This window comes from Trichechus manatus, unplaced genomic scaffold (assembly GCF_000243295.1).
Source record: "Trichechus manatus latirostris isolate Lorelei unplaced genomic scaffold, TriManLat1.0 scaffold00051, whole genome shotgun sequence".
Lineage (NCBI taxonomy): Eukaryota > Metazoa > Chordata > Mammalia > Sirenia > Trichechidae > Trichechus > Trichechus manatus.
Window position 1 is genome coordinate 9,822,176 of NW_004443987.1, and position 10,928 is coordinate 9,833,103.

The window sequence follows — 10,928 nt, forward strand, 5'->3', positions numbered from 1 at the left end:
AAAATCGGCTGCTAACCAAAAGGTCAGCAGTTCGAATCCACCAGCTGCTCCTTGGAAACCTTATGGGGCAGTTCTACCTTGTCGTATAGTCACTATGAGTCAGAATCGACTTCACAGCAACAAGTTTGTTTGTTTGTTTGTTTATTTTTTGGTTTTCCTCTTTTTTTTAATTGTGGTAGTTTAAATGAAGTTTACATTTCAAGTTAGTCTCCCATACAAAAATTTATACGTACATTGTTATGTGACACTAATTGCTCTCCCCATACTTTGACAGCACACTGTTCCCTTCCACCACTGATTTCCCATGTCCATTCAACCAGCTCCTAATCCTCTCCACCTTCCCATCTCACCTCTGGACAGAAGCTGCCCTTTTAGTCTCTTGTATCTACTTGAGCTAAGAGGCACACTTCTCACAAGTATCACTTTATGTCCCACAGTCCAGTCCAATCCCCGTCTGAAGAGTTGCACTCGGAAATTGTTTTTGTTCTGGGCTGATAGAGAATCCAGGGGCTATGTTTTCTGGGGATGCTTCAATCTCAGTCAGACCATTAAGTCTAGTCTTCTTACTAGAATTTGAATTCTGCACCCAACCTTTCTCCTGCTCCATCAGGGACTCTGTTCTGTTCCCTGTCAAGGCGGTCATTGGTGGTAGCCGGGCACCATCTAGTTCTTCTGGTTTCAGGCCGATGAAGTCTCTGGTTTATGTGGCCCTTTCTGTCTCTTGAGCTAATACTTTCCTTGTGTCTTTGGTGTTCTTCATTCTCCTTTACTCCAGGTGGTTGGGATCAATTGATGCATCTTAGATGGTTACTTGCAAGCTTTTAAGACCCCGCACACCACTCACCAAAGCAGGATGCAGAACATTGACAGCAACGAGTTTGGTTTTTTTAAAAAGGCCTAAATATCCAGCCTAGTTTTTTAAAATTGGGAATAAAATAATTGTTAGTATGGAATGTTGATATGGATGGAGCAATGAATCAAAAATCAAGACAATTCAGTAAATAAGTAGCCAAATTACAAGCAAATTGTTTAACTGGGAGACCTAAAATATCAAGGTTGAATACCTTACAGAAAAGTCATGCAAATGGAAAGTTACTCAACAAGTTGACTCAGTTTAGTCTCGAGCATATGAAGTCATGATAGAGTTAGGTGCAAAATCAACTAAGCATGCAGTTGCCTTCGAATATCAAAATAACAAGGATGAGTTAAAGGGATACATAGCACACTTACATGTAAAACTGATAAAGACTAAAGGTGAGGATTAAAGAATAGTAGCATATATTGGGCGATATATCAGGAATCAAGATAGGAAATGGGTTGTAATCCTTGCATGGGACGTTAGAACAAAAATCAAGCTGCAAAGTACTAATTATTTGAAAGGAATAGGTTATTTCCAGAGCCTAGCAATTGTTTTTGTAAAAGCATTCTAGGTGGTAAAATCTGTTTTAGCCTTTCCTTCCCTACAGTTCAATGTTTCTCAAAGGGTAGAATATGGAACACTAGTATCTTTTTTGTAGAAATGAATTCCGGAACCACATTCCAAATCGCTTGATTTAAAATTTCCTGACATGGACTCAGGAATGTGCATTTTAACAAATCCCCTTGAGATTTTGAAGCATGCTAAACTTCAAAGAATGACTGCCCTACATTCACTAATGCAACTCACTTAGACTTCAGTATAAACGAACTTCCATCAAAGAGTTTTGAATAGATGTGTGACATGATCAGCCTGATGGCTTCCATGTTGAAAATAGTCTTTTGAGGCAAGGTTGGAAACAGAGGGACCAGTCTGCAGACAATTGCAGTAATCAAAGTGAGAAATAATGGTAGATTGGATAGAAGTGGTAGCAGTAGTGATATTGTCCTCTGCTTAAAGTCAAACTGGTCATCAAGCTCAGTTTACCAAAGGAAATACTTCCAAAGTTAGCAGTCAAAGTCCTTTTGGTTGCCAGTTGCAAATTAGTGTAAACAAACAAACAAAAATTATTGGCACATGTATTTAAGAGGTCAAGGAGTAAATTTTTCAGGAATAAAACCATGCTCTCAAGTTTCTATTTCTTGCTCATTTTATATCTATCTACTTCTATCTTATAGCTCTACTTATTTTTGTTGATTCTCCTCTTTTGTACTTTATATGGGCTTTCTCATTATAGTGACGATGGTTGGAGGATGATATATCTGCAAACACTTTCAGGCTTATATTATTCCAGCTTGCAATCCCAGAGAAGAGAGGAAAATTTTCTGTCTGTGTGTTTATATATAAAATTTGTGGAAAAGATGCTGATTGTCCTGGGTTGGGCATATGCCTTTCTCTGGGAGAATTATCAAGGCCAAGGGAATAGGACATTATAAACTTCCTGGCCTGGGTCGGTCAGGTGGTTATTCCTATGACCAGGAGGTTGGGCCCATTTTTGGGAATATCATTTAAAACCACTTGGAGTGAGGGTGAGGTTACCAGAAAAAGTGGAGAAGTAATGCTGGACAGATACAAACTATGAGATGTTCACTATATCTCAGTTTGAGATTGAGAATTATGCTTGTATATTATCAAAATCATCCTTCAGCTCCCTTTGTAAGAGATGTGTTCCACGTTAGAAAATTGTCATATCTCTAATATAAACTTGAGTATTATTTTAATGGAAGAAATAATTCACAATGACTGCAATACTATATCCAAAATAATACTGTTAATTAAGAGAATTATAAAAATTACTGTGGTTTGGCAAATTATCATTGAACAGCATTTGGGTGCTTAATTAACACTTATATTATGTTACTTTATATTCTTCAATATTTAATCCATTAGCAATTCTATTGATGCGGATAAAGAAACTAATTACTTTAAATTTTCACGCCTATAAAGGAATGAAATGCATTGTGATTATTATTGGGATTGCTTTTTCTTACAGTAATGCAAGTGACATACCATTTAATTTCCCCTAAAATTAAAAGAGAAAATGTGATTTTTCAAAATGACAAACTAATAATATGTTTCGAAATCTGTTTATAATAAAATAGCAAGTCTCTGAAAGAAAACACGTTGATTGCACTCTTCTTCAAATCAAATATGCAAATATTAAGAATACATCAAATATGTCATAAGGTATGTTTTTGACATCACTTTAATGACTCATATATTTTCAAAATTCCAGGATTCTATTCCCTCTTCTAGTTACTGATTTTGGACAGGATAGGCAAAAATACTGGATTCATAGTAAAAATATTTTGGTTCTAGTTTCAGCTCTGCTGCTGTGGTAACAGATTGCCTCCCAAAGTTGCCTTTCCCTAATCCCCAAAACCTGTTAATATGATGAGCTATCACTCTTGTGATTATGCTATGTTATATGGCAAAGTTAACTTTGAGGTATTGAGATAATCCTACACTATCCAGGTGGCCCTAATATAATCACATGAGCCCTTAAAAGCAGAGACATTTCTCTGAGTGGTGGCAGAAGAGAAGATCAAAGAGACTCAAAGCATGAGTAGCACTCCATGTGTCTTTGCTGCTTTGAAGATGGAGGGGGCCATGTGAGAAGGAATGGGTGCAGCCTCTAGGAGCACAGAGACAGCTGCAGGTGGCAGCTTGCAAGGAAACAAAGACCTCAGTCCTACCACCACAGGAAATGAATTCAGCCAACAACCTGAGCAACTTGAAAGGGGATTATTCCCCTGAGCCTCGGATAAGAGCCCAGCCCTGTGAACATCTTGATTTCAGTCTTATGAGATCCTAAGCAGAGAATCCAGTTCTCGGGACTTCTCACCTACAGAAACTATGAGATAATGAATGGGTGCTATTTTAAACTGCTAAATTTGTGGTAATTTATTATGGCAGCAATAGAAAACCAATATAGCTGCAAAGAGGTGAGGTATTTAAGTTCTGTAGATCTCCATTTCCACCTCTGCTAAATGAAAGAGTTGGACTACTCTAGTATCTGCTAATCTGGGGTTCCACGGAACAGTGTCCTGGGAGATGTTAATGAGTCAGACTTGAAAAAACATGGGTTTCAAATGCTGAAATATATTTAGTAGAACTTTATCATAACAAAGGCACTGAGCAGTCTGATAATTAAAGAAATCTATTTTTTAACTAAGAATTTTCCAATATGTTAGGCAAACATATAAACCACTATGCATTCCCAATTGAGAAATTCTGGACTAGATGATTGTATTTTCTCTTTCTAACATTGTTTCCTATAAGCCATTAGTAAAATGAACAGATACCCTACAGGAATATGTGTAGTGACCATACGTTTTAATTTTCTGAGAAAATGAAGTCCCGGTTTCAAATAGTCTGTCTTTTTGTCACCAAGTGTTAGTTTACATATACTAATTTTTAGTTCAAAAGACATGTCGACCAATGAGGACACTTTGCTGATATTCAGTGGCTAGCTCTTTCTAATACATTCTGACAAAAAACAAAGATATTATTCTTAGAAGGTGCAAATTAAAATATATGTTTGCACTACTTAGATTTATTTTTCATTTATTTGAAGCACGTCAAGAAGATAGTGTTCCCAGTATCTCCTGCATCTTTGCTACCTCCTTCAGATGTTTTGAATCTGTATCTTTCTTGTTATTCAGATCTCAGTTCAAATGTTACTTCTCTTAAAGATACCTTCTCTGACCATCAAACTAAAGCAGTCACTCTTTATAATATCAATCTACTTCAATTCTCTGTGTAATACTTATCACTGTCTTATATATTTTTATTTGTTTGCTTTTTGTCTATTTCTCTTCACTATTATGTAAATTCCATGAAAACTAGGTGCTTGTCTGTTTTGATAGCCACTTCTGTGTAATCTAGCCATTAGAGCATCTTCTTCTGTAATTTTTATCTTAAACATGTAATATTTCTTGTGCTTTAATAAGCACTAGACATTCTAATACAGAAACTATAAATGTCACATTTTAAATAAATACATTTTTCAATTGTAGAGCTAGGTGAAGATAATTGAATTTAAAGATGTGGATTCCTTTAAAAAAATTTTTTTTTTCTGAAACTCATATTCTGTAGACTTTCTTCCATTGACCTTTTTTTGACAGTTTAATCAGACACCTGCCAGTATATATTACAATCTGTAGTTACAATTTTTCTAGAATACTGCCTAACAAGTTGCTATGACAACTTCCAGATAACTTTTTGACACTGTCTCAGAATTTCAATTTTCAGCTTCACAGACTCTAACTTATGGGTTAAATGTTGATTATCCACTTATATGAAATAATCTTTCTTTTTATTTTAAAATTCCTATTTTTACATTAATTTTAAAATATGTTAAATTGTTTCTTTAACCAAACTTGCCCTGCTAGTATGAAACAGCTTACTGGGCAGCACCAAACTGAAAATACCAAACCCAGCTCTGTCACTAACATTTTATGTGACCTTGACTAAATCAATTCACCTTTCTGAGTCTCAGTTCCAGGTATAGAATGCTAGGCTTGGACTAGATGACCTCTAGGTTTCCTTTCAGGTCTAATTTTCTAGAAATATGACTTATTATTCTCTGAAATGACACCATGCTTGAATTTTTACAAAGAAAACGTTTGTCTCTCTGTCGCATATTCTACATCTTGGATCTAGCTTTATTATATGTATATATATATATATCTTTAATTTACTAAGGCTCGTAAGCATTGCATGGTATCTTAAATAATGTAATGCGTTTACAACACATTTACAGCAACTACACATGGGAAAATAATTTGCAAGCGTGTTAACTGTGTTTTCCAGTTTGGAATATTATGCCCTGATTGTTTTTATTCAGGATATTTATATCACACAAGGTAGGGTTATATTTGTCACTATTGTGTTGATTACTTTCAATCAGAACTGATTTTTCCTTCAGTCATAGATTGCTGCCGTTGAGTCCACTAGACCTTAAACCCATTGCTGGTGAGTCTATCACAATTCATAGCGACCTTATAGACAGAGTAGAATTGCCCCACAGGGCTTCGAAAGCTGTAATCTTTACAGAAGCAGACAGCCACATCTTTCTCCGCTGAGTGGCTGTGGGGTTTGAACCACTGATATTTCAGTTAGCAGCCAAGAACTTAACCACTACACCACTGAGCCTAGGTACCACAAAATGAAATATTGCCCAGTCCTGTGTCATCCTCATAATTACCAGCATGTTCAAGTCCATTATTGCAGTTATCATGCCAATCTCTCTCACTGAGGGTCTCCCTCATGGTTGCTGGCTCTCTAGTTCACCAAACATTATGTCCTCCTCCAGTAATTGAACTTTCCTGATGATGTGTTCAAAGGAAACAAGTCTGACAATGTTCTGTTATGATCCATAAGATTTTCATTGGCTAATTTTTGGAAATAGATCACCAGGCCTTTCTTCCTAGTCTGTCTTAGACTGGAAGCTCTGCTGAAACGTGTCCACCATGGGAGACCCTGCTGGTATTTAAAATACTGGTAGCATAGCTTCCAGCATCAAAGCAACAGGCAGCCTATATGCTAAGACAAACTGACAGAAGCGTGGGGGTCTTTTGCCAAACTTCCATGGTATTTTACACTTCTATTATTGCGTTCAATTTATTCTTTTATGCATTAGTTATTTCTGTATAAGTCTGTCCCCCATACTAGTTTAGAGCCCGGGGAAGATCAGGATTGCCTCTTGTTCATCTTTAGAGCACCTTTAACTCCTAGAATGGCCCTAGAATTATACATACTAAATACTTAATAAATTTATCTATTGAATCGAATTGAATTGACTGAGGTCACGTATCTTTAAAAATAGTAGCTCATTTAATTTTTTTTTAACTTTTATAGGGGACCTTATTGATCATGTCATCATTAAACAGAATTAAGTAAAATTGTTTCCTCTTCAAAAACTGTTCAAATGCATTTGAATTTCATTCCTTTTAATTTCTTTAACTTTTTTAGCTAGAAGCTATGCTTATTTTTAAAACGTCTATATTTTTGGTATTTTTAACTGCTATCATGTAGATACATCAACTGTGTTTATGCTTTTCTTAACATTGATTTCTGGAGTTCAGTAAAGTCTAATCGTGAATAGTCTTATTTATCCAAAGATTCCCACTTCTAAAATACATATATGATTCATTAGATAGCTTATTATCTTCTAAACTCTGAATACTGGTAGACCTCAAGATCCTTAGGATCAGAAGTGAAATTATTTGAGATAAGAAACCACCCTGTGGGTACTGTATTTTGAGAGCAAGAGCACAATGAGGAGAACAAATTTCAAATTTCTTCGTTAGTTTTTAGTTGGCACTTTTATCAGTGTTTATTATGTATGACACAATAAATACATAACATAATCTGTTCAAACTTATAATTGTCATAATATTCATTTTGGCCTCATCAAGTTCATCAGTTCTGCTCCATAAAGAAAGTTGTGCGATTAATTAGGAATGTGCATTATCATTAGAATACACTTTGAATAATCTATCAGCATGAGCATATGTAGGTAGGGGAATCACTATGCAGAGTCTCTAATTTTATTTGTAAGGTTGGTATTTTAAGAATGATTCATGAATATATTCAGTACTCCTGCCCAAAAAAAAGCCTAATGGAACTCATGGTGCATCAGAGGTAATTGAGAGATCCAGAGATATAGCACAGAATGAAAGGATGTGGCAGGCATGAGCAGGGGCATGGGGGGTGGGATGATGGTCTTGTCTACCCTCAGGGACTGGTCACCCAGGTCAAAGAGGTTTATGGAAGATACAGCATCCTGGGACGACTGGACCTTCTCAGAATTGATGAAGCCATAGCCCTTGTGCTTGCTGGTTGTGGAGTCCTGTGCCAGCGTGCAAGACTTGATCTTGCCAAAAGCCACAAACACACTCTTGATGTCATCATCTGAGAGATCCTGGTGCACCGAGGCCATATAGATGTGGTTGAAAGGCCATGCCTCCTTGGCCAGCTGGTCGATGATGGGCTGGGCCTGCCAGATGTTGCTTAGCCTATGCACTTTGATGTTCCTGCTTCCCAGCATCACTGAGTTCATCTGCTCCAAGGTCAGCTGTGTGGCCTGTGGGACCTTGTACTCCACAAAGGCAAAGCCCTTGTGCTTCATAGTGACTGAGTCCCAGGACATGTCGATGCTCTTGATGGGCGCGAAGGCCTTGCAGATAGTGTCCTCCCCCAGCTCATAGGAGATGGAGCCCATGTAGACCCAGTAAATGATGGCTAGCCCCTGCTGCTGCTGAGCCACCATTTGCAGGTTGGTGAGCTGTTGCTGCTGTTGTGCAATGGTCTGCTTCACCAGCATGCTCTTGACACTTTGCTCCATGGCAGCCTTCTTGGCCTTTTGGAGGGCCTCCTGCTGCTCACAGTCAGAGGGGCAGCCCCAGCTTTGGGGCTGTGCTCTGCCCATTCTCTATCTTGATGGAGAATGGGCCAAGACCTATGTTTGGTGTCACCATCTTGCCTCTGTGGCCGCGCCACTCGCTCCTGATAACATTGAGAAGAATGGGAATTCCAGAACACTTAATTGTACTCATGAGGAACCTGTACATAGATCAAGAGGTAGTCATTTGAACAGAACAAGGAGATACAGTGTGCTTTAAAGTCAGGAAAGGTGTGCATCATGGTTTTATCTTTTCGACCCAAGCCATGGTATTTTCAATTGCTTCATATGCATGCAAAAGCTGAACAATGAATAAGGAAGACCAAAGAAGAATTGACGTCTTTTAGTTATGGTGTTGGCAAAGAATAATGAATATACTATGGACTGCCAAAAGGATGAAAAAATCTGTCTTGGAAGAAGTACATCCAGAATACTCCTTAGAAGCAAGGATGGTGAGATTTTTGTCTCACATACTTTGGACATATTATCTGGAGGGACCAGTCCCTGGAGAAGGACATCATGGTTGGTAAAGTAGCGGGTCAGCAAAAAAAGAAGAAGGCCCTCAATGAGATGGACTGACACAGTGGCTGCAACAATGGGCTCAAGCGTAACAATTGTGAGGATGGTGCAGGACCAGGCAGTATTTCCTTCTGTTGTACGTAGCGTTGCTGTGAGTCAGAACTGACTCGACGGCACCTAAGAACAACAACAAGAGATATAGCATAGAAAGAAAGGATTGGTAAACATTGGTATAAGCTCCTCAGGATATGTAAATTAGACACTTTGCCTTCTTTATGTGCTTCATATGGTTAAAGAAAGTAATTATGATTGTTACTTTATGGAATGTATTCAAATGCAGTAGATAAGATTTTGTTGTGAAAGTCCCATAGACAGTTACTGATAATTTTTCATGAAAGGTACTGCAACCAGACCAAAATTTTAGTTAATGGGAAAGAATGCAGCCCATTAAGGCAAAAATACAAAAAGTTAACAATCACTGATTTTTAAAATGTTGTTAAAAGCTACTTGATACAAAAACAAATACCCTTTCAATAAGGTGCCTACATGATGATAAAATGGTGAACTGTTCAGTAATACTAACACCTTGCATTATCATAATACTTTACAGTTTGCAAAAGCCATGCTCATATAATATCACATTATCATTTGTTCTTCACACTCATCAAGTGATGTCAGCTGGTACTAATATTTCCATTTTACACATGAGGAAAATAAAGTTCATAGGCGTTAGGTCACTCACCCGGGATCACGTAGCTGGTTAATGTGTGAAGTTTATTGAAGAAATACAAAATTTTTTATATAAATGATCTTTTTTAAAAAGTACAAATTCTTTTATAGAAATGTCAAATTTCATATCCATTTAATAATAGAGTCTGTGGGCTTTATTAAAGTAAATGAACCAAATGAATTAATGGCTAGAAAGGGTGATAGCAAAGGGGGTAAGCCAACGCTGCAAAATAAGTTTAGTTCATCTTGTTATGGTCCATCTATAACAGATAATGATATACTAGACAACTAGAACCTTAAGTTTTGCCCCTTGTGTAAGAATCCATAAGGATCCCTGGTGGCACAGTGGTTAAGCATTCAGTATGCTAACTGCAAGGTCAGTAGTTTCAACCCACCAGTCGTCCCACGGAAGAAAGATGTGGCAGTTTGCTTCCATAAAGATTACAGCCTTGGGAACTCTATAAAAAACAAAATCCATTGCCATCAGGTCGATTGCAACTCATAGTGACCCTATAGGACAGAGTAGAATTGCCCCATAGGATTTCGAAGGAGCAGCTGGTGGATTTGAACTGCTGACCTTTCTGTTAGCAGCCAAACGCTTAACCACTGTGCCCCTATAGGGCAGTTCTGTCTTATATATAATGTTACTATGAGTCAGCGTCAACTCAACGGCAAGGGGTTTGGGCAATGGATAAGAAATCATCACCAAAAAGAGGTACTGGGGACCACCTATCCTCACCTATCCTTTCTTTGAAAATAACTTAATATACTGGATGAAATCTGTTTTTTTAAAACCCTTTAAAATAGTTCTTCACCCCACAAATGAGTGAGAAATACAGGCAGTCCCCGGATTATAAACTAGTTCCATTCCTAAGTCTGTCTTTATCACTACTCCTATTCAACATTGTGCTGGAAGTCCCAGCCAGAGCAATTAGGCTAGAAAAAGAAATAAAGGGTATCCAGATTGGTAGGGAAGAAGTCAAATATTTCCATTTGCAGATGATGTGATCTTATACACAGAAAACCCCAAAGAATCCACAAGAAAACTACTGGAACTTAGAGAAGATTTCAACGAAGTTTCAGGACATAGGATAAACATACAAAAATCAGTTGGATTTCTTTACACCAACAAAGAGAACCTGGAAGAGGAAATCACCAAATAAATACCACTTACAATAGCCCCGAAGAAGATAAAATAATTAGGTATAAACTTAACCAGAGACGTAAAAGACCTATACAATGAAAACTACAAGACACTACTGCTAGAAACCAAAAGAGACCTGCATAAGTGGAAAAACATACATTGCTCATGGATAGGTAGACTCAACATTGCAAAAATTTCAGTTCTACCCAAAG

General features: G+C 37.4%; 1 pseudogene; it reads right to left on the bottom strand.

Moving 5' to 3' along the window:
* Positions 1-7,538: 7,538 nt before the first annotated feature.
* Positions 7,539-8,400, bottom strand: LOC101345711 (poly(U)-binding-splicing factor PUF60 pseudogene; annotated as a pseudogene).
* Positions 8,401-10,928: the final 2,528 nt, after the last annotated feature.